At 40.2% G+C, this 27192-nt stretch overlaps 2 long non-coding RNA genes across 2 annotated transcripts; one reads left to right on the forward strand and one right to left on the reverse strand.

Annotated features, from left to right (window-relative positions):
- Positions 1-6256: 6256 nt before the first annotated feature.
- On the reverse strand, positions 6257-25283 carry LOC121556982. Its single transcript, XR_005998256.1, has 7 exons — positions 25004-25283; positions 21311-21380; positions 19741-19881; positions 10310-10459; positions 8435-8491; positions 7822-7925; positions 6257-7681 (listed from the first exon to the last, which is right to left on the reverse strand). It is a non-coding gene; the product is annotated as an uncharacterized LOC121556982 (long non-coding RNA).
- Positions 21974-24003, forward strand: LOC121556981. The gene is made up of 4 exons (XR_005998255.1): positions 21974-22066; positions 22301-22633; positions 23000-23032; positions 23166-24003. It is a non-coding gene; the product is annotated as an uncharacterized LOC121556981 (long non-coding RNA).
- Positions 25284-27192: the final 1909 nt, after the last annotated feature.

Consider the following 27192-nt stretch of genomic DNA (forward strand, 5'->3'; position numbering starts at 1 on the left):
ACAAAGCAAAATGCACTGTTCAACATTGAGTCAGTTTCTGACAAATATCAATCAATTTATTAAAAATAAGGGGCTCAACTCAAGCCATTCCTATCCAAGTAGACAGGAGTGAATCTCTCCAAAGCAGATGATTGTTACACTGTGGCATTAATGTCCACCCCTTTATTCTAGAAGAGTAAGAGGATGGGTCAGTTGGTAATACGTTTCTGTGCGAGGACGGATGTAGTCAATATAACTATTTGTTCAGCACTTTTGAAATGTACAGCGACAGAATTCACAACATGGGCCGTTCTTACAGTATTCTCCCTTTACACCAAGTCAGAAGCGTATGATAAATAAAGGGGGCATATAAGCAGACAATGAAAGCTATTACAATATTCAATGATGAGATTTCTCTAAAACAGGCTATAGGCTAAATGTGCACCACCAAGTCAGAACAGTAGGCTAAGTTATTAGGGGAAAAGGGAAAAAATTATTAGGGTGAGGCACATGGGCTACTAACAGCTTACTACACAACATACACTTAGTATTGCTTTCTTAGCTACAGTATACATATCTCCCTGGCATATTACATCATTTATGCAGCAACATACAAGACATTTTTGGACACATCTTGTTGTGCTGTGCTCACTTCAACAGGAAGGTGGCGCGGCGGTCCTTCGTGGCAAATTTTATCATCAAAGTGTGGCATTCTCTGGATTTATGGTGCTTTCAAGACAACTGGGAACTCTGAAAAAAAACAAGGTCAAATAATGACGTCAGTGATCTTCAGGTCAGAGCTCTAGAAAGTGGCCTGAGTTCCTGACTTGGAATTCAGAGTTGGATGACCGTTCAAAACGTTATTTTCCCAGTCGGAGCTCGTTTTTTTCTGAGTTCCTAGTTGTTTTGAACTCACTGAAGTCTGAGATTTCCCAGTTCCAAGTTTCCAGTTGTTTCGAACGCGGAAGAAGTCATGCTCGATTGACAGTATGGCCAATATTGAATGGTTATCCTTTTAAGCTTGGAAAAGAGACCCTTAAACCCAGACTTGTACCACACACCCACTCCACTGAATAGCAGGCTAGTGATTGCTTTGCAATGCTTGCAGTTAGCCACTGATTCCTTCCAAAACCACTCATTGTTGAATTTACGATTTGCAACTTGTTGTGTAATGTTTATGTCCAATGGCCGATGAGCACCGATGCATTTTATCTATAATTTATCTTCATAGTTTCTCTTCATATGACAAGGATTGAAAAGGATTTGCCAGTAGATTGTCGACTTGATTCATGATGACTGCTAGCTTGCTAGCTAAGATTTTGAAAGTATGATGTTGACATGATTAAAGCTATGGTACATATAATGTTATTTGATGTCATTTTATCTGTGGCCAATGACCTTGAGCCTTCATGGATGGGCACTTCTAATGTAACTATGGCAGCACCCAAGGGGCTTGAATTTTCGAGCTCTCTCCGTAGATTTTGTATCCCCATGAGTGACAGAACACTGAGCCAATCACGGCGCAACTAGAGAACATTACCAACCCCTACACTCCGTATTTTCAGCTGGCTGCCCCACCACCACAGAAAGCATTGAGCTAGGCTGAAAGGGGAAAGGGGAATACCTAGTCAGTTGTACAACTGAATGCATTCAACTGAAATGTGTCTTTCACATTTAACCAAACCCCTCTGAATCAGAGAGGTGCGGGGGGCTGCCTTAATCAAACACCTGCATTACTCAAGTAAGCAAAAAAGAGACCATGTTTGTATGCGTATTTTTTTTTTTTTTACATTGTTTGCAAACTGATATGTGACACGTATTAATACCCAAATAACATGCACAAAAATATAGAGTACCAGTCAAAAGTTTGGACACACCTACTCATTCCAAGGTTTTTCTTTATTTTTACTATTTTCTAAATTGTAGAATAATAGTAAAAACATAAAAACTATGAAATAACACATATGGAATCATTAAGTAACCCAAAAAGTGTTTAAAAATCCAAATGTATTTTATATTTGAGATTCTTCAAAGTAGACACCCTTTGCCTTGACAGCTTTGTACACTCTTGGCATTCTCTCAACCAGCATCTTGAGGTAGTCACCTGGAATGCATTTCAATTAACAGGTGTGCCTTGTTAAAAGTTAATTTGTGGAATTTCTTTCCTTCTTAATGCGTTTGAGCCAATCAGTTGTGTTGTGACAAGGTAGGGGTTGTATACAGAAGATAGCCCTATTTGGTAAAATACCATATTATTGCAAGAACAGCTCAAATAAGGAAAAAGAAACGACAGTCCATCACTACTTCAAGACATGAAGGTCAGTCAATCCAGAACATTTCAAGAACTTTGAAAGTTTCTTCAAGTGCAGTTGCAAAAACCATCAAGCGCTATGATGAAACTGGCTCTCATGAGGACCACCACAGGAAAGGAAGACCCAGAGTTACCACTGCTGCAGAGGATAAGTTAATTAAAGTTGCCAGCCTCAGAAATTGCAGCCCAAATAAATGCTTCACAGAGTTCAAGTAACAGACACATCTCAACATCAACTGTTCAGAGGAGACTTTGTGAATCAGGCCTTCATGGTCGATTGCTGCAAAGAAACCACTACTAAAGGACACCAATAATAAGAAGATACTTGCTTGGGCCAAGAAACATAAGCAATGGACATTAGACCGGTGGAAATCTGTCCTTTGGTCTGATGAGGCCAAATTTGAGATTTTTGGTTCCAACCGCCGTGTGTTTATGAGACGCAGAGTAGGTAAACGGATGATCTCCGCATGAGTTGTTCCCAACGTGAAGCATGGAGGAGGAGGTGTGATGGTGTGGGGGTGATTTGCTGGTGACACTGTTTGTGATTTATTTAGAACTCATGGCACACTTAACCAGCATGTCTACCACAGTATTCTTCAAATTTCTGCCCTGCTAGAGCTTCCCTGGTCAACTGTAAGTGCTGTTATTGTGAAGTGTCAACCTCTAGGAGCTACAACTGCTCAGCTGTGAAGTGGTATGCCACACAAGCTCACAGAACAGGACCGCTGTGGGTGAAGTGTGTAGTGCGTAAAAAAAGTGTCACTACAGAGTTCCAAAATAACTGTTTGTTGGGAGCGTCATGAAATGGGTTTCCATGGCTGAGGAGCCGCAAACAAGCCTAAGATCACCATGCGTAATGCCAAGTGTCTGCTGGAGTGGTGTAAAGCTCGCCCCCATTGGACTCTGGAGCAGTGGAAATGAGTTCTCTGGAGTGAGGAATCACCCTTCATTTTAGTGAACGAGGTGGTGTACCTAATAAACTGATATCAATAGTGATAGATGAGCTAATGAAATAGGCCACCAATGCCACATAGGTTAGCGTAGTCTACTATAGTCTGCACAGTTTTGTAGTTCACGTGTCACCTTGCAAAACCGGTCGGATAAAATCTTGTGGCTTCATGGGGATCGAAAGTGAAGTAAAATGTTTCTTTAGTTTTTATTTTATTTTCAACTTTACATTGTTCATTCTATAGCTACTGTAGGCAACTATGCTATTGATTAATACACAATTTAGCATCATTTAGTTGATTATTTACTTTGATCCTGGTTTAATCTGAGGTGTAAAAGATCCCTCCTGCGAAACCAAATGCAAAAAAACTAAACAAATGCAAAGTAGTCCATTTAAAGAATGAATTGGCCATGTTACTGCTGTAGGCTACACGTCTCTGCAAATTACTATGGAATTGATTTGATTGGTGCATCGATTATTGGACTTTTAAATGAATTATATAGCCATTGATTATTGTTAAGATCTTGTTTTACTCCATTGTTTGTAAACAATGTACTGTAATAATAAAAAAATAAACACTGTACAGCATTAAAACATGGTTAAAACTATAGTTTTCATCCAATGGTTGATCAGTCCGTCCATTCATAGCTCAGTCTATAAATGAGAGTGGTTACATTTCAGCCCCATACATCAGCTGTTAGCTAAAATCCCAGAGTATATGTTGGTTATGTTTTGCATGAATATGAAGGTAGTTCTGAAAGAACAGGACAGTCAATCTCAAGACCTCAAACCCCAAATATGGCAGCAAACTGTTTACAGTGTTGCACACAGTATAGATACCTTCACCAATCTAGATCATAAAATAGGCTACACCCAGCCACACAATATAAGCAATGCCTCAGAACACTCCACTTTCATGTGGGTGGTGTGTTTATTAATGTGTTTTATAACCAGAGAATATCTCTCTGGTTATAGCTGTGACAGAACACATGCGTCTCTCTTGGTGACCCTACACTGGCTGATATTATAAAATCAAGACAACTATCCCATCCTGTGCTCAGAGGTGAAGAACAGTGATTCAAGAAACAGTGTTTCATGGGTAATTTGTAATTTTATTACATTATTAATTAGCTTAAATCAGATCTCCATTGCTCAGATTTCTTGCACATGAATTACACTCTACATAGCTCAGGGGCAATTGGTCAAATTAGTCAGTTGTCTGATCTCTTCTAGAGCAGAGCATGTCTTTGATCAAGTTCTGAATGGATTTGAAGATCAGCTCTCTCAGTTATGTCATTAGTATCATTCCAATCAGAGTCAAAATGGTGGGAGTTCAAATCATATACTGTACAGTCAGTATCTATGTCTGGCATAGAGCAATAATTTGTTAACAGTTGTGCTTGGCGCCACTCCATGGACAATTTAGTTATAGACCTACAGACAGCGTAGGTCTACTGTATCTGAACTGCAGGTTAGACATCACTTAACCTCTTTAGGGTGCCAATACGTATTCTTATACAAGCTACTAAATTTTTTATACAGCAAGAAAACATGACCCTCAATCCAATTGATTATTACGTCGGAAGTTTACATACACTTAGGTTGGAGTCATTAAAACTCGTTTAACAACCACTCCACAAATTTCTTGTTAACAAACTATAGTTTTGGAAAGTCGGTTAGGACATCTACTTTGTGCATGACACAAGTAATTTTTCCAACAATTGTTTACAGACAGATTATTTTAATTATAATTCACTGTATCACAATTCCAGTGGGTCAGAAGTTTACATACACTAAGTTGACTGTGCCTTTAAACAGCTTGAAAAATTCCAGAAAATGATGTCATGTCTTTAGAAGCTTCGGATAGGCTAATTGACATCGTTTGAGTCAATTGGAGGTGTACCTGTGGATGTATTTCAAGGCCTACCTTCAAACTCAGTGCCTCTTTGCTTGACATCATGGGAAAATCAAAAGAAATCAGCCAAGACCTCAGAAAAAAAGTTTGTTAGTTAGTTTGGTGCGAAAAGTGCAAATCAACCCCAGAACAACACCAAAGGGCCTTGTGAAGATGCTAAAGGAAACAGGTACAAAAGTATCTATATCCACAGTAAAACAAGTCCTATATCAACATAACCTGAAAGGCCGCTCAGCAAGGAAGAAGCCACTGCTCCAAAACCGCCATAAAAAAGCCAGGCTATGGTTTGCAACTGCACATGGTGACAAAGATCGTACTTTTTGGAGAAATGTCCTCTGGTCTGATGAAACAAAAATAGAACTGGTTGGGCATAATGACCATCGTTATGTTTGGAGGAAAATGGGAGTATGCTTGCAAGTCGAAGAACACCATCCCAAACGTGAAGCACAGGGGTGGCAGCATCATGCTGTGGGGGTGCTTTGGTGCAGGAGGGACTGGTGCACTTCACAAAATAGATGGCATCATGATGAAGGAAAATGATGTGGATATATTGAAGCAACATCTCAAGACATCAGTCAGGAAGTTAAAGCTTGGTCGCAAATGGGTCTTCCAAATGGACAATGACCCCAAGCATACTTCCAAAGTTGTGGCAAAATGGCTTAAGGACAACAAAGTCAAGGTATTGGAGTGGCCATCACAAAGCCCTGACCTCAATCATATAGAAAACTTGTGGGCAGAACTGAAAAAGCGTGTGCGAGCAAGGAGGCCTACAAACCTGATTCAGTTACACCAGCTCTGTCAGGAGGAATGGGTCAAAATTCACCCAATTTATTGTGGGAAGCTTGTGGAAGGCTACCCGAAACGTTTGACCCAAGTTAAACAATTTAAAGGCAATGCTACCAAATACTAATTGAGTGTATGTAACTTCTGACCCACTGGGAATGTGATGAAAGAAATAAAAGCTGAAATAAATCATTCTCTCTACTATTATTCTGACATTTCACATTCTTAAAATAAAGTGGTGATCCTAACTGACCTAAGACAGGGAATTTCTACTAGTATTAAATGTCAGCAATTGTAAAAAACTGAGTTTAAATGTATTTGGCTAAGGTGTATGTAAACTTGTGACTTCAACTGTATCTTGATGCAGCAACCACAACCTGTGATTCTTACAATCCAAAAGCAATACATGGAAAATTCAAATCTCTGAGCTCAAGTATTTGACCTTGTCTTCCCCATTTTCAAAGCAGTGTTTGAATAAAGAAACAGATTGGTTTGAGGTGATGAGGGTGAGTCAGCCACATCTCTCCTCTGATGTGATCAATAATTTACTCCCTCGTGTCACCAGTGGTTTCATGAAGTACACAACAGGAGAACAACCTAGCCATGAGTTATAAATAAACAATGAACCTCTAAGGATGTTTCAGGACTGGTGGTGTTTTACAAAGTGTTATTTTCTGAATTCTGATAGTAGTGAAAGATTATTGGTTTTGGTTAGGATCATCTGTAGTAGGCCAACAGTAGATGCAGTTGACACTGTAGATTAGGAAGAAACCTCCTACTGTGTATGTGACCATCCAACACAGAGAACTCTCTCTGGTACCAAAGTCATGTAGTGGAAAATAAATTCTACATAAAACCCATCCAAGAGGTCAACAATCAGCCATTGAAAAGGGGACAATCCCTCCTTATCTATAAACAGTGAATGATATTGATCATAATAACCGATGCTTCAGTAAGATGTAACCCATCTCCCTAGAATGAGAAATGGAACTGAAAAAGTAGCATCAACAGTGGACTAACATTCAACTGGTGTTTATACAGAATCTATATGTTCTGTATTGTATGTTCATCCTGCCTAAAAACCTGCTATGTCCCTAATGAATAACTTGAATTTGCAATAAACTGAAAATAACTCCCACTAAGGTGTGCTAGAGCAAATATTGTGGTCACACCCAATCTGAGTAATAGACAAGGCCTCGGCATCCCTCCCTTAGGCACAACTGTTACCCATTTTCACAATTTTTGCCAACATCACTAATGTTCCCTAATGCTAAAGTCCATTGCACCACAATAATGAATGACATCCCACAGTTCTTATTCAGACCTGCAAATAGTGAAAGTAGACATCCAGTGTTAAACTACGGTGAGATAATGAGGAAGGTACTGGACATGTAGCTTGTCTACTGATTACAGGTTAGTCCTTGGGGTTCTACTAGGGGAGTGATGCATTATTTACTATGGCATAAGGGGACGACGAGCGGATAAGAGGCAATCCGTAATTTCGATAAAGAGTTAAACAGAGAAATAAAACAATTAAGGGCCTGATCCGAGTCAGTGAAGGTTAACACAACCCCACAATGACTCAACCCAAGCTCAGACAAAAATAATACACCCAAAATAAAAAAGTAATAAATGAAACAAATAGTATCTAGCTTGTTAAAGTCAGTTAGAGTTAGATTGTCTGTGTCCTGGACGTTACTTCTTCATGTACTGCAATGTGCCTGTTACCAGAGAGACATCTTTCCTACAAAATATATACAATTGAATAAGATACAGCACAGAAATGTTTCAACTTCCAGAAAATTTGAATATATTTACATTCACAGAAATTTTGAGAATCCTGAAAATATACTGTATCTCTGACAAAGTAGAAAGAACACATACCAGAAAAAATCCACTGAAAATTCCAACTACAATGCATACAATGCAAAAGAAAATGCAAATGAAAATGCATGACTGGTTGGAATTTCTTTCTTCTCCAGTTGATTCTGTGTATGAAAAATATATGAAAACAATAGAACATGCCAAATCCTGATACAATAGTAAAAGGAACACATACAAATATTGTCATTTAAAGGGAAACAATAGCTTTGAAACTAGGCTATACAGTTGGGAGAACAAGTATTTGATACACTGCCGATTTTGCAAGTTTTCCTACATACAAAGCATATAGAGGTCTGTAATTTTTATCATAGGTACACTTCAACTGTGAGAGACGGAATCTAAAACAAAAATCCAGAAAATCACATTGTATGATTTTTAAGTAACTATGATAAAAATTACAGACCTCTACATGCTTTGTAAGTAGGAAAACCTGCAAAATCGGCAGTGTATCAAATACTTGTTCTCCCAACTGTATGTTTTCAGTACAGATGACACCATGGCTTTTACATTTATAGCTGTACAGTATATGCATCCATCTTAACACTACCATAAACCTTCCATATCGTATATTAAATGATTTATTGAGATTATATTTATGAAGATTTTTTATTACCATTTCTGTGTTTATCCACTTGCACTGCTTGCACAATTGATTGCACTGGGGGCACTGCTGCAAATATGGCAAAAACACAACTTAAAAACATCTAAAAAGACAGCATTAAAACATGCACATTGACGTAAACATGCAATAATGTATTTCAGGACATAAATCAGTTTTGTTCAAAATACAGTGGGGAAAAAAGTATTTAGTCAGCCACCAATTGTGCAAGTTCTCCCACTTAAAAAGATCAGAGAGACCTGTAATTTTCATCATAGGTACACGTCAACTATGACAGACAAATTGAGGAGAAAAAATCCAGAAAATCACATTGTAGGATTTTTTATGAATTTATTTGCAAATTTTGGTGGAAAATAAGTATTTGGTCACCTACAAACAAGCAAGATTTCTGGCTCTCACAGACCTGTAACTTCTTATTTAAGGGGCTCCTCTGTCTTTCACTCGTTACCTGTATTAATGGCACCTGTTTGAACTTGTTATCAGTATAAAAGACACCTGTCCACAACCTCAAACAGTCACACTCCAAACTCCACTATGGCCAAGACCAAAGAGCTGTCAAAGGACACCAGAAACAAAATTGTAGACCTGCACCAGGCTGGGAAGACTGAATCTGCAATAGGTAAGCAGCTTGGTTTGAAGAAATCAACTGTGGGAGCAATTATTAGGAAATGGAAGACATACAAGACCACTGATAATCTCCCTCGATCTGGGGCTCCACGCAAGATCTCACCCTGTGGGGTCAAAATGATCAGAAGAACGGTGAGCAAAAATCCCAGAACCACACGGGGGGACCTAGTGAATGACCTGCAGAGAGCTGGGACCAAAGTAACAAAGCCTACCATCAGTAACACACTACGCCGCCAGGGACTCAAATCCTGCAGCGCAAGACGTGTCCCCCTGCTTATGCCAGTACATGTCCAGGCCCGTCTGAAGTTTGCTAGAGTGCATTTGGATGATCCAGAAGAGGATTGGGAGAATGTCATATGGTCAAATGAAACCAAAATATAACTTTTTGGTAAAAACTCAACTCGTCGTGTTTGGAGGACAAAGAATGCTGAGTTGCATCCAAAGAACACCATACCTACTGTGAAGCATGGGGGTGGACGACAGATCCGTGTAAAGGAAAGAATGAATGGGGCCATGTATCGTGAGATTTTGAGTGAAAACCTCCTTCCATCAGCAAGGGCATTGAAGATGAAACGTGGCTGGGTCTTTCAGCATGACAATGATCCCAAACACACTGCCCGGGCAACGAAGGAGTGGCTTCGTAAGAAGCATTTCAAGGTCCTGGAGTGGCCTAGCCAGTCTCCAGATCTCAACCCCATAGAAAATATTTGGAGGGAGTTGAAAGTCCATGTTGCCCAGCGACAGCCCCAAAACATCACTGCTCTAGAGGAGATCTGCATGGAGGAATGGGCCAAAATACCAGCAACAGTGTGTGAAAACCTTGTGAAGACTTACAGAAAACGTTTGACCTGTGTCATTGCCAACAAAGGGTATATAACAAAGTATTGAGAAACTTTTGTTATTGACCAAATACTTATTTTCCACCATAATTTGCAAATAAATTCATAAAAAATCCTACAATGTGATTTTCTGGATTTTTTTTCTCATTTTGTCTGTCATAGTTGACGTGTACCTATGATGAAATTTACAGGCCTCTCTCATCTATTTAAGTGGGAGAATTTGCACAATTGGTGGCTGACTAAATACTTGTTTTCCCCACTCTATATAACTAAATTAATAGTGACACAGGTACACCCCAAATGAACCCCATAATTGTAATTTTAATAATTATAGTGTAGTAGTTATAGGTAAAACAGAGCAGTACATATTATTACATTTGTGTATGATTGTCAAGATACATACTTTTTTTCATCTTTATTTCGCATATTAAAGGATTTTTATCAGGGTTAATGAATCCACATTTGTCGTTGGTTTTGCAAAAGTTCTTCATTAGTTTTTCACATGTTTCTTTCTCCGAAGTTTCAGTTATGTCACGCTTGCATTGGAACTCGCCTAAAAAAATATCACATTCTATTAGGCACAAACATAAAGACTACATTTATAATGGTTTATGAATTACACACTTATACACATATGGAAAAATAATGTATTGGAAACATTTTAAATAAATTGGAAATATATTTCAATATATTGGGAAAATGTATTTATCAAATATATAAATAAATAAAATATTTAAAATACACACTCACACCTCACAACCTTCTCTACACCGATGATAATATTGAGTCTCTATTAACCTCTGGTACCTTAGCAGTAGCTTCCCAAAGTGGTGTTTTGCATGCAAAAGTTGGATCATTGAGTTGTAGTTGAAAAATATTCTGCAGCTATTGAGGAATAGCCTACTGCCACTTATGAAACATAAATGACACTTGATCGTAGAACATATCTGTAAATATACACTACCGATCAAACATTTTAGAACACCTACTAATTCAAGGGTTTTTCTTTATTTTTACTATTTTCTACATTGTAGAATAATAGTGAAGACATCAAAACTATGAAATAACACATACGGAATGATGTAGTAACCAAAAAAGTGTTAAACAAATCAAAATATATTTTATATTTGAGATTCTTCAAATATGAGGTAGTCACCTGGAATGAATTTCAATTAACATGTGTGCCTTCTTAAAAGTTAATTTGTGGAATTTATTTCCTTCTTAATAAGTTTGAGCCAATCAGTTGTGTTGTGACAAGGTGGGGGACCCAGAGTTACCTCTGCTGCAGAGGATAAGTTCATTAGAGTTACCAGCCTCAAAAATTGTGGCCCAAATAAATGCTTCACAGAGTTCAAGTAACACACATCTCAACATCAACTGTTCAGAGGAGACCGTGTGAATCAGGCCTTCATCAAATAAAATAACATTTTATTTGCCACATGCGCCGAATACAACAGGTGTAGACTTTACAGTGGAATGCTTACTTACAAGCCCTTAACCAACAATGCATTTTGTCTTTTAAAAATAGTAAAATTAAAAAAACTAAAAAACATGTTAAGTAAAAATAAATAAAAGCAAATACCTAAAGAGCAGAAGTAAAATAAAAAAACAGAAGGGAGGCTATATACAGGGGGGTACTGGTGCAGAGTCCATGTGCGGGGGCACCGGCTAGTCGAGGTAATTGAGGTAATATGTACATGTGGGTAGAGTTAGTGACTATGCATAAATAATGAACAGAGTAGCAGCAGTGTAAGAGAGGGGGGTGGGGTGGGGGGGGCAGTGCAAATAGTTTGGGTAGCCATGATTAGCTGTTCAGGAGTCTTATGGCTTGGGGGTAGAAGCTGTTGAGAAGCCTTTTGGACCTAGACTTGGCGCTCCGGTACCGCTTACTGTGCGGTAGCAGAGAGAACAGTCTATGACTAGGGTGGCTGGAGTCTTTGACAATTTTGAGGGCCTTCCTCTGACACTGCCTGGTATAGAGGTCCTGGATGGCAGGAAGCTTGGTCCCAGTGATGTCCTGGGTCGTATGCACTACCCTCTGTAGTGCCTTGTGGTCGGAGGCCAAGCAGTTGCCATACCAGGCGGTGATGCAACCAGTCAGGATGCTCTCGATGGTGCAGCTGTATAACTTTTTGAGGATCTGAGGACCCATGCCAAATCTTTTCAGTCGCCTGAGGGGGAATAGGCTTTGTCGTGCCCTCTTCACGATTGTCTTGGTGTGTTTGGACCATGATAGTTCATTGGTGATGTGGACACCAAGGAACTTGAAGCTCTCAACCTGTTCCACTACAGCCCTGTCGATGAGAATGGGAGCGTGCTCAGTTCTTTTTTTCCCCCTGTAGTCCACAATCATCTCCTTTGTCTTGATCACGTTGAGGGAGAGGTTGTTATCCTGGCACCACACGGCCAGGTTTCTGACCTCCTCCCTATAGGCTGTCTCGTCGTTGTCGGTGATCAGGCCTACCACTGTTGTGTCGTCGGCAAACGTAATGATGGTGTTGGAGTCGTGACTGGCCATGCAGTCATGGGTGAACAGGGAGTACAGGAGGGGACTGAGCACGCACCCCTGAGGGGCCCCCGTGTTGAGGATCAGCGTGGCAGATGTGTTGTTACCTACCCTCACCACCTGGGGGCGGCCCATCAGGAAGTCCAGGATCCAGTTGCAGAGGGAGGTGTTTAGTCCCAGGATCCTTAGCTTAGTGATGAGCTTTGAGGGCACTATGGTGTTGAACACTGAGCTGTAGTCAATGAATAGCATTCTCACATAGGTGTTCCTCTTGTCCAGGTGGGAAAGGGCAGTGTGGGGTGCAATAGAGATTGCATCATCTGTGGATCTGTTGGGGCGGTATGCAAATTGGAGTGGGTCTAGGGTTTCTGGGATAATGGTGTTGATGTGAGCCATGACCAGCCTTTCAAAGCACTTCATGGCTACAGACGTGAGTACTACAGGTCGGTTGTCATTTAGGCAGGTTACCTTAGTGTCCTTGGGCATAGGGACTATGGTGGTATGCTTGAAACATGTTGGTATTACAGACTCAGTCAGGGACATGTTGAAAATGTCAGTGAAGACAATTGCCAGTTGATCAGCACATGCTCGGAGTACACATCCTGGTAATCCATCTGGCCCTGCGGCCTTGTGAATGTTGACCTGCTTAAAAGTCTTACTCACATCGGCTACGGAGAGTGTGATCACATAGTCATCCGGAACAGCTGGTGCTCTCATGCATGCTTCAGTGTTGCTTGCCCTCGAAGCGAGCATAGAAGTGATTTAGCTCGTCTGGTAGGCTTGTGTCACTGAGAAGCTTGCGGCTGTGCTTCCCTTTGTAGTCTGTAATAGTTTTCAAGCCCTGCCACATCCGACGAGCGTCAGAGCCGGTGTAGTACGATTCAATCTTAGTCCTGTATTGACTCTTTGCCTGTTTGATGGTTCATCGGAGGGCATAGCGGGATTTCATATAAGCGTCCGGGTTAGAGTCCCGCTCCTTGAAACCGGCAGCTCTACCCTTTAGCTCAGTGCGGATGTTGCCTGTAATCCATGGCTTCTGGTTGGGGTATGTACGTACGGTCACTGAGGGGACGACGTCATCGATGCACTTATTGATGAAGCCAGTGACTGATATGGTGTACTTCTCAATGCTATCTGAAGAATCCCGGAACATATTCCAGTCTATGCTAGCAAAACAGTCCTGTAGCTTAGCATCTGCGTCATCTGACCACTTTTCTATTAACCGAGTCACTGGTGCTTCCTGCTTTAGTTTTTGCTTATAAGCAGGAATCAGGAGGATAGAGTTATGGTCAGATTTGCCAAATGGAGGGCGAGGGAGAGCTTTGTATGCGTCTCTGTGTGTGGAGTAAAGGTGGTCTAGAGTTTTTTCCCCTCTGGTTGCACATTTAATATGCTGGTAGAAATTAAAGTAGAACGGATTTAAGTTTCCCTGCATTAAAGTCCCCGGCCACTAGGAGCGCCGCCTCTGGATGAGCGTTTTCCTGTTCACTTATGGCCTTATACAGCTCATTGAGTTCAATCTTAATGCCAGCGTCGGTTTGTTGGGGTAGAAAGACAGCCACGAAAAATATAGATGAAAAGTCTCTCTGTAAATAGTGTGGTCTACAGCTTATCATGAGATTCTCTACCTCAGGCGAGCAAAACCTAGAGACTTCCTTAGTAGTAGATTTTGTGCACCAACTGTTGTTTACAAATATACACAGACCGCCACCCCTTGTCTTACCGGAGTCAGCCGTTCTATCCTGCCGATGTAGCATACATCCCGCCAGATGTATGTTGTCCATGTCTTCGTTCAGCCACGACTCGGTGAAACGTAAGATATTACAGTTTTTAATCTCCCGTTGGTAGGATAGCCGTAATCTTAGGTCGTCCAATTTATTTTCAAATGATTGAACATTGGCTAATAGGATTGATGGAAGAGGCAGTTTACTCGCTCGCCGTCGGATCCTTACAAGGCACCCCGACCTACGTCCACGATATCTCTGTCTCTTTCTCATGCGAATGACGGGGATTTGGGCCTTGTCTGTAGGATATCCTTCGCGTCCGACTCATTGAAGAAAAAATCTTCGTCCAATACGAGGTGAGTAATCGCTGTCCTGATATCCAGAAGCTCTTTTTGGTCATAAGAGACGGTGGCAGAAACATTATGTACAGAATAAATTACAAATAACGCGAAAAAACACACATAATAGTACAATTGGTTAGAGGGCTGTAAACGGCTGCCATCTTCTCCGGCGCCATTCATGGTTGAATTGCTGCAAAGAAGCAACTACTAAAAGGACACCAATAAGAAGAAGAGACTTGCTTGGGCCAAGAAACACGAGCAATGGACATTAGACCGGTGGAAATTTGTCCTTTGGTCTGGAGTCCAAATTTGAGATTTTTGGTTCCAACCGCCGTGTCTTTGTGAGACGCGGTGTGGGTGAACGGATGATCTCCGCATGTGTATTTCCCACCGTAAAGCATGGAGGAGGAGGTGTTATGGTGTGGGGGTGCTTTGCTGGTGACACTGTCTGAGATTTATTTAGAATTCAAGGCACACTGTGTAAGGGCTATTTTACGAAGAAGGAGAGTGATGGAGTGCTGCATTAGATGACCTGGCCTCCACAATCCCCTGACCTCAACCACATTGAAATGGTTTGGGATGAGTCGGACCGCAGAGTGAAGGAAAAGCAGCCAACTAGTGCTCAGCATTTGTGGGAACTCATTCAAGACTGTTGGAAAAGCATTCCAGGTGAAGCTGGTTGAGAGAATGCCAAGAGTGTGCAAAGCTGTTATCAAGGCAAAGGGTGGATAGTTGAAGAATCTCAAATATAAAATACACTGCTCAAAAAAATAAAGGGAACACTAAAATAACACATCCTAGATCTGAATGAATGAAATCATCTTATTAAATACTTTTTTCTTTACATAGTTGAATGTGCTGACAACAAAATCACACAAATTATCAATGGAAATCAAATGTATCAACCCATGGAGGTCTGGATTTGGAGTCGCCCTCAAGATTAAAGTGGAAAACCACACTACAGGCTGATCCAACTTTGATGTAATGTCCTTAAAACAAGTCAAAATGAGGCTCAGTAGTGTGTGTGGCCTCCACGTGCCTGAATGACCTCCCTACAATGCCTGGGCATGCTCCTGATGAGGTGGCGGATGGTCTCCTGAGGGATCTCCTCTCAGACCTGGACTAAAGCATCCGCCAACTCCTGGACAGTCTGTGGTGCAACGTGGCGTTGGTGGATGGAGCGAGACATGATGTCCCAGATGTGCTCAATTGGATTCAGGTCTGGGGAACAGGTGGGCCAGTCCATAGCATCAATGCCTTCCTCTTGCAGGAACTGCTGACACACTGCAGCCACATGAGGTCTAGCATTGTCTTGCATTAGGAGGAACCCAGGGCCAACCGCACCAGCATATGGTCTCACAAGGGGTCTGAGGATCTCATCTTGGTACCTAATGGCAGTCAGGCTACCTCTGGCGAGCACATGGAGGGCTGTGCGGCCCCCCAAAGAAATGCCTGCACGTGTTGGGCTGTAAGCACAACCCCCACCTGTGGACGTCGGGCCCTCATACCACCCTCATGGAGTCTGTTTCTGACCGTTTGAGCAGACACATGCACATTTGTAGCCTGCTGGAGGTCATTTTGCAGGGCTCTGGCAGTGCTCCTCCTGCTCCTCCTTGCACAAAGGCGGAGGTAGCAGTCCTGCTGCTGGGTTGTTGCCCTCCTATGGCCTCCTCCACGTCTCCTGATGTACTGGCCTGTCTCCTGGTAGCGCTTCCATGCTCTGGACACTACGCTGACAGACACAGCAAACCTTCTTGCCACAGCTCGCATTGATGTGCCATCCTGGATGAGCTGCACTACCTGAGTCACTTGTGTGGGTTGTAGACTCCGTCTCATGCTACCACTAGAGTGAAAGCACCGCCAGCATTCAAAAGTGACCAAAACATCAGCCAGGAAGCATAGGAACTGAGAAGTGGTCTGTGGTCACCACCTGCAAAACCAGTCCTTTATTAGGGGTGTCTTGCTAATTGCCTATAATTTCCACCTGTTGTCTATTCCATTTGCACAACAGCATGTGAAATTTATTGTCAATCAATGTTGCTTCCTAAGTGGACAGTTTGATTTCACAGAAGTGTGATTGACTTGGAGTTACATTGTGTTGTTTAAGTGTTCCCTTTATTTTTTTGAGCAGTGTATATCAAAACACTTTTTTGGTTACTACATGATTCCATATATGTTATTTCATAGTTTTGATGTCTTCACTATTATTCTACAATGTAGAACATTAAAAAAATTAAGAAAAACCCTTGAATGAGTAGGTGTTCTACAACTTTTGACCAGTAGTGTATAATAAAATATATTTTTCCAGAGTTGTCAATAACAATTTTAAATGTTCCAGAGTCCTGCCCCCAGCTCCACCTCCAACTGACAGCTAAGCCTTTACAATTTAGAATTTTATTCAGAAGGAGAAGAGCAGCTGTCACCGCCAAAAAGCTTTCTCATGGATAATGGCAATTTATTTGATTATAGATTCATAACATTGAAGTAAAATATGTTTTTAATCTGGTTGGTGACAGAGGACGAAGATCATTTCTTCAACTGCAAGCAAGAGTTTTAATCGAGCTTGTTAACAGAGCTATCTGGCTAGCTAGCTGCTACTTTAGCTTGCCACCAATGTGCAGTGTGACTGACCAAGGTAAGAATTGTTTTGAAAATTAAAGTTCAGTAGAGTTCAGTAGAGTTAATATCATGTACGAATTAGATTTCATTTATTTGCCAAAGCTATTTTTTAAATGGTTTGCTTGCTAGCTAGCTAACTTAGCTAGGGTTCAGTGTCTGATAGAACTGGCTAGCTAGATAGATTATTTATACCAAAAAATAATCATATTTTCCCCTCCAGCAGTGGATCCTTCTGATCTGGAACCTCCTATGGACAGACCCCAGCCAATGTAGGTAGTATTTTGTATAATTCAGCTAACTAGTTTCCAATTAAATTAAAATGTGTTCATGAACATTAAACCCTTATTTATTCTTAATCTTGTGTGGAATTGTTTCACTGACTCTCTCTCTCTGTCACATGGTAACTGGGATTCATTGTATAGCTAGAGGACTCCTGATATCTCCAGGAGTGATAATTGTAATTTGTATCTGTTGTTGTCTAATACTGTCTTTTTGCTAGCTAGGGACATCTACTTTAAGTGTTGCCTGTCTTCCCAGTAGCCTACTTGGTGTGTGAACAGCTGACTGCTAATAACTTGCAGATAGTTGACACATCATCAAGGATTAAATGGCAGGGCAAGTTGTGAGTTGTTTTGGTAATCAGTGGCTGTATTGGAGGGGGAATAGTTTCCTTGGCAAACAGAAATGAGTCTTAGTACTTGAGTCTCCCTGAAGCTAGGACAGCAGAGTCCCCGCCCATCTTTTTTTCAAAAGGACAATGACCCAAAACACACCTCCAGGCTGTGTAAGGGCTATTTGACCAAGGAGAGTGATGGAGTGCTGCATCAGATGACCTGGCCTCCCCAATCACCCGACCTCAGCCCAATTGAGATGGTTTGGGATGAGTTGGACCGCAGAGTGAAGTAAAAGCAGCCAACAAGTGCTCAGCAAAGGGTGGCTACAAGATTAAGACTAGCCGGTGCCCCCGTACATTGACTCTGCACCGGTACCCCCCTGTATATAGCCTCCCTTCTGTTATTTTAGGTATTTGCTTTAAAAAAATTATTTTACTCTATTTAAAATAATATATAATATTATGCCATTTAGCAGCCGCTTTTATACAAAGCGACTTACAGTCATGTGTGCATACATTTTTACGTATGGGTGGTCCCGGGGATCGAAGCCACTACCCTGGCGTTACAAGCGCCATGCTCTACCAATTGAGCTACAGAGGATGTACAAAAGCAGACAAGGAATATCCCTTTGAGCATGGTGAAGTTATTAATTACACTTTGGATGGTGTATCCATACACCCAGTCCCTACAAAGATACAGGCGTCCTTCCTAACTCAGTTGCCGGAGAGGTGGTCCTCTGTAGCTCAGCTGGTAGAGCACGGCGCTTGTAACGCCAAGGTAGTGGGTTCGATCCCCGGGACCACCCATACACAAAAAATGTATGCACGCGTGACTGTAAGTCGCTTTGGATAAAAGCGTCTGCTAAATGGCATATTATTATTATATTATTATTAGGAAGGAAGCCGCTCAGAGATTTCACCATGAGACCAATGGTGACGTTAAAACAGTTACAGAGTTTAATGTCTGTGATAGGAGAAAACTGAGGATGGCTCAACAAATTGTAGTTACTCCACAACACTAACCTATTTGAGTGAAAATAAGGAAGCCTGTAAAGAATATGCATCCTATTTGCAACAAGGTTTCGAAAAAATTGTTATGTTTGAGGCAAATACAATACAATATATTACTGAGTACCACTGAATATTTTCAAGCGTAGTGGTGACTGAATCATGTTATGGGTATGCTTGTAATCGTTAAGGACTGGGGAGTTTTTCAGGATGAAAAATAAATGGAATGGAGCTAAGCACAGGCAAAAACCTAGAAGAAAACCTGGTTCAGTCTGCTAATTCACCTTTCAGCAGGACAATAACCTAAAACACAAGACCACATCTACACATGTTGCTTATCAAGAAGACTGCGAATGTTCCTGAGTGGCTGAGTTACAATTTTGACTTAAATCTACTTAAAAACCCATGGCAAGACCTGACAATGGTTGTCTAGCAATAATCAACAACCAATTTGACAGAGCTTGAAGAATTTTGAAATGAATAATGGGCAAATGTTCAACAATCCCGGTGTAGAAAGGTCTTAAGAGACTTATCCAGAAAGACTCACAGCTGTAATCGCTGCCAAAAGTGCTTCTACAAAGTATTGACTGAGGGGTGTAAATGAGATATGTCTGTATTTTATTTTCAATAACTTTGCTAAAAAATCCAAAAATATGTTTTCACTTTGTCATTATGGGGTATTGTGGATAGACAGGTGAGAAACAAATATTTCTAATCCATTTTGAATTCAGGCTGTAACACAACAAAATGTGGAATAAGTCAAGTGGTATGAATACTTTCTGAAGGCACTGTACATGTAAATATCATATTTTTTTCCGTATGAGTAGTGCATATAACACTTGATATATAACACTTGATATATAACTCATAAACTCTACACAAGTAGTTATAACACCCTATGATGCATTTTAAGACCAAAGTGCACAATACACAGCCCTACTTATTTGAAAAAAGTATAACCCAGGTGACATAATGCATTATAACTCATCTACAGCTGGGGTACGTAGGAAATTAACTTCTTACCATTCGACGCTTTAGAGCAAACAAATGACATTTCAGTGTTGAAACCAACCCATCCACAGCCGGTGGTAGAATTGCATATTTCTTCATCATCCTTTTTGCAAGAGATTTCAAAATGTTCCTCAACCGAAGACAATTTACAGTCTAGAAATCAAATAAAACATAATTGAGTTTTCAGTTAGAGTTTTTCCTGTAACATGAAAGTGTTGACTAATGTTTCCCATGATATGTTTTTTTTCTAAGTGTATGTGTACATTTCTTACAATAAGAAGTATCACAGTATCATATCAATAACACACAATGTTGGGAATAACAATTCATTGTACTATAATTTAGGTTAGGGGTTAAAGGTACAATCAGCAAGATGACATCATCATAGATAATGACTTCCTGCTTACAAAACATAAATTCAAATCTGCAGGAATACCAGTATTGATTATTCGCAATGTGAGCGTGTCTCAAGGGAGGGTGTGCTTAGTGAGCGAGACACTTATCGGACGCTTATAAGAACTCCCGCAAAGACCTCTTTCGAGCCATCAAACAAGCAAAGCGCCAATAGAGGACTAAGAAGAATCCTACTACGCCAGCACTGACACTCGTTGGATGTAGTAAGTAAGCAATTCACTTTTAGTCTACACCTGTTGTTTACGAAGCATGTGACAAATAACATTTTATTTGAATTGGGAAGACTAAACAATGGCAGGCTGGTGTTATCTTGATGATGATGTCTGTAAGCAGGAAGTCGCCCTGTTGTGTATTTTAATGTAATCAGTGTACATTTAAGTGCCTTGCTCAATGGCATAACTTCAATAGCTGGCACCTAAGATATTGATGCCTGCAACCCTCCTGTCAGAATTCTGCATCAGCTGTGGGATTCAAACCAGCTCATCACTCTAACCTTGATGCAACCACAGCCCAGCCACACAGTACCCTAATTACAATGAATACATTGTATAATGCGCTATGACGTGATGTTTATGATGTGCTAATAGATGTGTCATTTACACTATATATACAAAAGTGTGTGGACACCCCTTCAAATTAGTGGATTCGGCAATTTCAGCCACACCCATTGCTGACAAGTGTATAAAAATCGAGCACACAGCCATGCAATCTCCATAGACAGTCATTGGCAGTAGAATGGCCATACTGAAGAGCTCAATGACTTTCGACGTGGCACCATCATAGGATGCAACCTTTCCAACAAGTCAGTTCGTCAGATTTCTGCCCTGCTAGAGCTGCCCTGGTCAACTGTAAGTGCTGTTATTGTGAAGTGAAAATGTCTAGGAGCAACAACGGCTCAGCCACAACATCAGTGCCCAAACTCACTAATGCGAAGCAAGTCCCGCAGCAATGTTCCAACATCTAGTGTAAAGCCTTCCCAGAAGAGTAGAGGCTGTTATAGCAGCAAAGGGGGGACCAACTCCATATTAATGCCCATGATTTTGGAATGAGATGTTCGACGAGCAGGTGTCCACATACTTTTGGTTGTGTACTGTATGTCAATAAATTCATCTAAACTATCAGACCATTTTCTAAGAACATAGTGAACAAAATAGATTGAGTGCCTTACCTTGCAAGAGAATGGGAGTTAGTGTTGACAGTATCAACAACATGATACTAAAGTGAACTGAAGACATGCTCTAAAAAACACACACAAAAAAACACATTAAAGCCATTTATGGCTGCATGTGTCCCTTAACTGGCATCGGTGGGACAGACAGTTTTGGGGTTTTAACTAATTCATTCTTCAAATGTTTAAAAGCAAGTTATTTAATTTCAGGTCATTGCACCCTCTCTACATTTTAAAAAGTAACAGAAAATTTGGCAAATGGGTCATATGATGGGGTAATAGACCTCCACCAAAAATTTGACCAACCAACAGTTAGGTCCCACATTGAGACAGGATACTAAGATTCTGTTTCTTGTGTAAATGTACTAACTATAAATAAGCCTTTAATATGGCTAACAATTAGGTTATTAAGGACTTATGTGTGAATGAGAAAACACTTAAATGGCTAATAATACATAATGAAGGCATTCATATACTCCTAGATGGACCACTTAACTACAAATTAGTACCTAATGTTTTATCTCAAACAAAGTGTTACCATTTGGGGTTGTGTGCCCTGAACTTGATTATCTAGCTCCCCTTCTTTTGCTTTTGTCATCTTCCTGTGTTCATTGTTTCTTTTTTTTCTCTTTGTTTTACCTGATCTACATTATGAAGTTACAGGAAATGGGCTCTTCAATTTCAAGTTGGTCGGGACTAGAACGATCTACAGCATCATGTGCAAACTTTCTTTGTTTATCTTGCTGTTAATCCAAGGTAAAATACTATTACATTATATCATATGTCAGCTGTTGTTGTCCATCATATGGATAAATTGCTATGGTTGAGATAATGGAAGTTATTTCTAAATGAAGATTATTTATGAATGTCTTACTTTTTAACATGGACATTTAAAAAGAAAATGGCATAAACACAGAGCGAATACTGCAGTCACTTGAGGTTTAAAGCAAACATTCCCTCATTATCTATGCATTATGTGTTATCTCCTAGTTCCTGCATCTGCTAGGGTGTGGGTGAACCAGTGGTCCTTGAAAAATTCTTACATAGCAGGTGAAACAGCAACTCTCTATTGCAACATTACATCAGATCAAGAGAAGATAATATTTTGTAGAATGAAATGGGTCATCAAAGATCAAGGTGATCTACTAAAAGCAGAATCCTATAAGCATCGTGTCAACATGAGCTCCACCAACACTGCTGCTTCCATGACATGGAGAAACCTGACCTTAAAAGACACCATGCCAACCTGCATAGCACAATGCCACATTGATGGTGTCTTTCAAAATACTTATGGGAATGGTGGCACACTTCACATTTTTGATGGTATGTGTCCTACATCACCACTGCATTTTTGTATTATCATGTTCATTTAAATGAGGTTATTTTGTGGTGAAAGAGTCATCTTCATTGACTGCAAGTTTCCAATTCTTCAAAGTCTTTGAACAGGCATCATGCTGACACCCTCATAGGGTAATGTCCATAACTAACATAAAAAATATAATGTACAGTATGTTCTTTTATTTTTTTTTAAACATGCTGCATCAGATTATCTAGTGATCCAGTTTGAAATGGCAAAAAACTAACTATAGAAAAGGTATTGTCTAGACTATAGATCTTGACCATGTAGCATCTTAAAAATCCATATAAGTTCATTCTATAACATAGACGTCTCTCTTTTCCCAATCTAAGACATCAACCAGATGACAACACTGGCCCCAAAGGGTAAGTATTGATACAACTTCACTTTTTTGCTCTGTTTACAAGATAAAGCACAGTAGGCCTACATAGTATTTCAGCTATAATATAACTTCCCAACTCGACATGACAGTGACAAACACTTTCCTCTTGTTTTTAGAATTCAAAAAAGAAAATGATCTCGCTTGGCTCAATTACATTTTTATTAGCATAAACATCTTGATTTTCTTTGTGGCCACAGTTATTTGTGCGTCATACTTCCGAACCCAAATGAAGAGGAATTAAGAAAAGGAAATGTATAGTAGTAGCAGCTCTGTTCCTGTGTGCCCTGTCCCGGTGAATCGATGATCGACATTCATTTTTCATCAATGTTCACTGTATAAAGTATGTTTGTCTGCTGGTTAATTTAAGCTAACTTTTCGTGGACTAGTCCTGAATTCAAAGTATTTATGCCCAGTCACTATCTGAACACAAATATGTTTAAGTTTTTTATTAAATACAGTGTTTGTTTTTAAATCTATAACTTAAGGCATAGTATATGTCTATTGTGTAACTGCTTTGTAGTTAATGTGCTTGTTTGTTGCTGTTTTTTCTTAATATGAAATAAAAGTATGCATTATGGATGAAGGCCATGCCCTATTCAGTCATTAGGTAAGGCGCTAAAAATCAGTTATGTCACTTTCCACGCAGTAAAATTTGGTTGATAATGAAATCTTGATTGAAATTGAAAGGGAATTTATAAAGTATGCTATAGCCACCATAAACTATAGTACGCTAAACTAAAGTCGACTGTCCTTTTAATTTGTCTACATATATTGTTAAAATGTTTTCTGACATGGGTTTCACCAGAGGCTTGCTTTTACTTTCACTTCCAGAAGTTACAGTAGACTAGTCATGGCTAGGCATAGCCCTGGACTAATAATACATATTTAGGCTACATTTGGATATTGTCTTTTTTTATGTTCATACATGTTCATACATATATCTCCTGAGTGGCGCAGTGGTCTAAGGCACTGCATCGCAGTGCTAACTGTGCCACTAGATCCTGGTTCGAATCCAGGCTCTGTCGCAGCCGGCCGCGACCGGGAGACTCATGGGCGGCGCACAATTGGCCCAGCGTCGTCCAGGGTAGGGGAGGGAATGGCCGGTAGGGATGTAGCTCAGTTGATAGAGGATGGCGTTTGCAACGCCAGGGTTGTGGGTTCGATTCCCACGGGGGGCCAGTATGAAAAAAATAACATATGTATTCACTAACTGTAAGTCGCTCTGGATAAGAGCGTCTGCTAAATGACTTAAATGTAAATGTATTTCATTCATCATATAAATAAAATACAATATCCAAATCTAAATGTTTATTATTAATATCATGAATGATGGCGTAGGCTACAGGGCTAGATAGGCTACGGGTTTCAAGTTGCGTTTGATAACACATGCATTTAAATGAATCAATTCAATCTAGCCCTGGGGTGCTTTCACACCAAATTGGTTTGGAGCGGTTTTCGAACTTGGCGCGTTTTCCCCCTTAGTTTGCTTCGTTTGGACTGGTTCGAACACTATCCGCACTCGGGAGCGAACTAAACAATGCACTGTGGTTCGCTCAAAAAGGGCGGTCTCGGTCCGATTCCATTCGTATTGTGGTGCGGTTCACTGCAGGTGAGAACGCAATCCGGACGAAACACAGGAAAAGAACCAGAGGCGCGCAGTATTAATGATTAAATGCACGCAGTAGCCTACCCTAATTTGAGCGCATCCGATGCAGATAAAGGGAGATGTGGGATATACCAGGGATATAGGCTACTGAATATAGGCGATCACCTAGCACTTTTTCCTCCCGCAAGGTGTTGGAAGACCAAAACGAAAGTAACATGAAGATTTGTTTAGGCATTTTAGTTCGTTTGACATTTGGCAATGTGAAATATAAAATACAATGTAACAAATAATCGAACACTGATTCGAACTATAGCTCAGAACTATATATGAAAAGACAACAAATCATACCTTGGATATCGCACCTGGAGACACCTGTTGACGCGGAAAATAAATGGCAAATGAATTCACGTTATCTCGCCGTGGCAATCTCGACAGTTTTCCGTATGCAGGAATGTCCACTTTACACTAGTTACCACAGCTACAATGTCATAAACCACGTTTATTTCAAACCTTAACCCTAATCTTAACCTCACTGCTAACCTTAAATTAAGACCAAAAAGTGATTTATCCCCCCATTAATTTTTACTTTGTGGCAACTAGTAGAAACCACTGCATGGCACACCATAGAGATAAATCGAAGAATCATCATGGATATAACCCGTTTTAGCATGGACATTGGTATTACTATTGGACATTGCCATCATCCACCATTTTAAAGTAGGCAACTGGGTGTGATTCCTATGGGATGTACCCTCAATGGCGCTGCCCATGTTGTCACAGACACTATAATGCATACAGTTGAAGTCGGAAGTTTACATACACCTTAGCCAAATACATTTAAACTCAGTTTTTCACAATTCCTGACATTTAATCATAGTAAAAATTCCCTGTCTTAGGTCAGTTAGGATCACCACTATTTTAAGAATGTGAAATGTCAGAATAATAGTAGAGAGAATGATTTATATTAGCTTTTATTTATTTCATCACATTCCCAGTGGGTCAGAAGTTTACATACACTCAATTAGTATTTGGTGGCATTGCCTTTAAATTGTTTAACTTGGGTCAAACGTTTCAGGTAGCCTTCCACAAGCTTCCAACGAGTTTTAATGACTCCAACCTAAGTGTATGTAAACTTCCGACTTCAACTGTAGATATAAAGATGTGTCCTCTATCTCTATGTGGCACACAAAGTGCATATTTTCTGTAATACCAGAATTTAGAGAAAAAGTAATGGCGTCTTTTTGTAGGCACTAACTCCACCATTGGACAAAGCCTATGAGGAAAATGTATGGCGTTCTTTTAGGGTTTTTGGATAAACACCCCAAATAAGGCCTGTGGTAAACACATGCTTAGGAGATCTTTAACGTTTTGTTCATGTGCACTGACTGCTATTATCTCATAGAATAATAATAATGATAATAATAATAATAATATGCCATTTAGCAGACTCTTTTATCCAAAGCAACTTACAGTCATGCGTGCATACATTTTTACGTATGGGTGGCCCCGGGGATCGAACCCACTACCCTGGCGTTACAAGCGCCATGCTCTACCAATTGAGCAAAACATACACAATCTCCTAAACCTGTGTTAACCTCAGACTTTGTTTTTGGTGTTTATTCCAAAACCCTATTCTTTCCCCATTCATTTTTCCCATAGGGATGGCTGACCGAACCAGAGGTAACTCATTTCCGGGTTTTAGGACTACAAGCTGGCGAGCTCTATACAACACAACCAGTAGTGATGGCATACATTAAGGATGGCCACAGGTGCCATACCAAGTACATGACAGCACTGACAGATCAACTTCACCCTACTCCTGGTGGCTAAGAAATCATATTAGATTTCTCTCGGGAAAATGTGAATGACAGAACAAGCTTTTTTTACTGATTGAACAACAGGTGTACATTTATGAGGATGTAATGTTGAGAGTTGATACATATTAGGGGCGGTTTCCAAAACACAGATTAAGCCTAATCCTGGACTAAAAAGCATTTCAATGGACATTCTCTATTGAGTTTGCTTTTTAGTCCTAGATTAGAACTAAAATCTGTATCCGGGAAACCGCCCCCAAATTATATTAAGACTGTGACCATCTAATTACTGCCAATTACAGCAGTTTTCAGGTTAAAAGGCTACAAACAAATTGCATGGAAAAATAGGCTGCATTTACACAGGCAGCCCAATTCTGATCTTTTGCCCAATTATTGGCAAAGAACTGACCTGATGGGTCAAAAGACCAATTAGTGGAAAAATAATACAATTGGGCAGCCTGTGTAAACGCAGCCATTGAGGTTTGATTTAGGCCTACAGAATAGGTTGTGGTACACAGGTATGGTACTACTTTGCTGCATGCTTGATTTCATTTTAGGGGTTTATTTGTTATTATGTGGTGTATTACTACCAACCTACACAACCTTCATGAAAGGCTACTGCTATTCAATTTGTTTTGCATGTTGTGTAGGCCAATAGAGAGAATCATATCCTTAAACTATCTATTTTAGTGTTTTTCCACCATGATGAAAGTTTTCCTTATT

This window comes from Coregonus clupeaformis, unplaced genomic scaffold (genome assembly GCF_020615455.1).
Source record: "Coregonus clupeaformis isolate EN_2021a unplaced genomic scaffold, ASM2061545v1 scaf0033, whole genome shotgun sequence".
Taxonomy (NCBI): domain Eukaryota; kingdom Metazoa; phylum Chordata; class Actinopteri; order Salmoniformes; family Salmonidae; genus Coregonus; species Coregonus clupeaformis.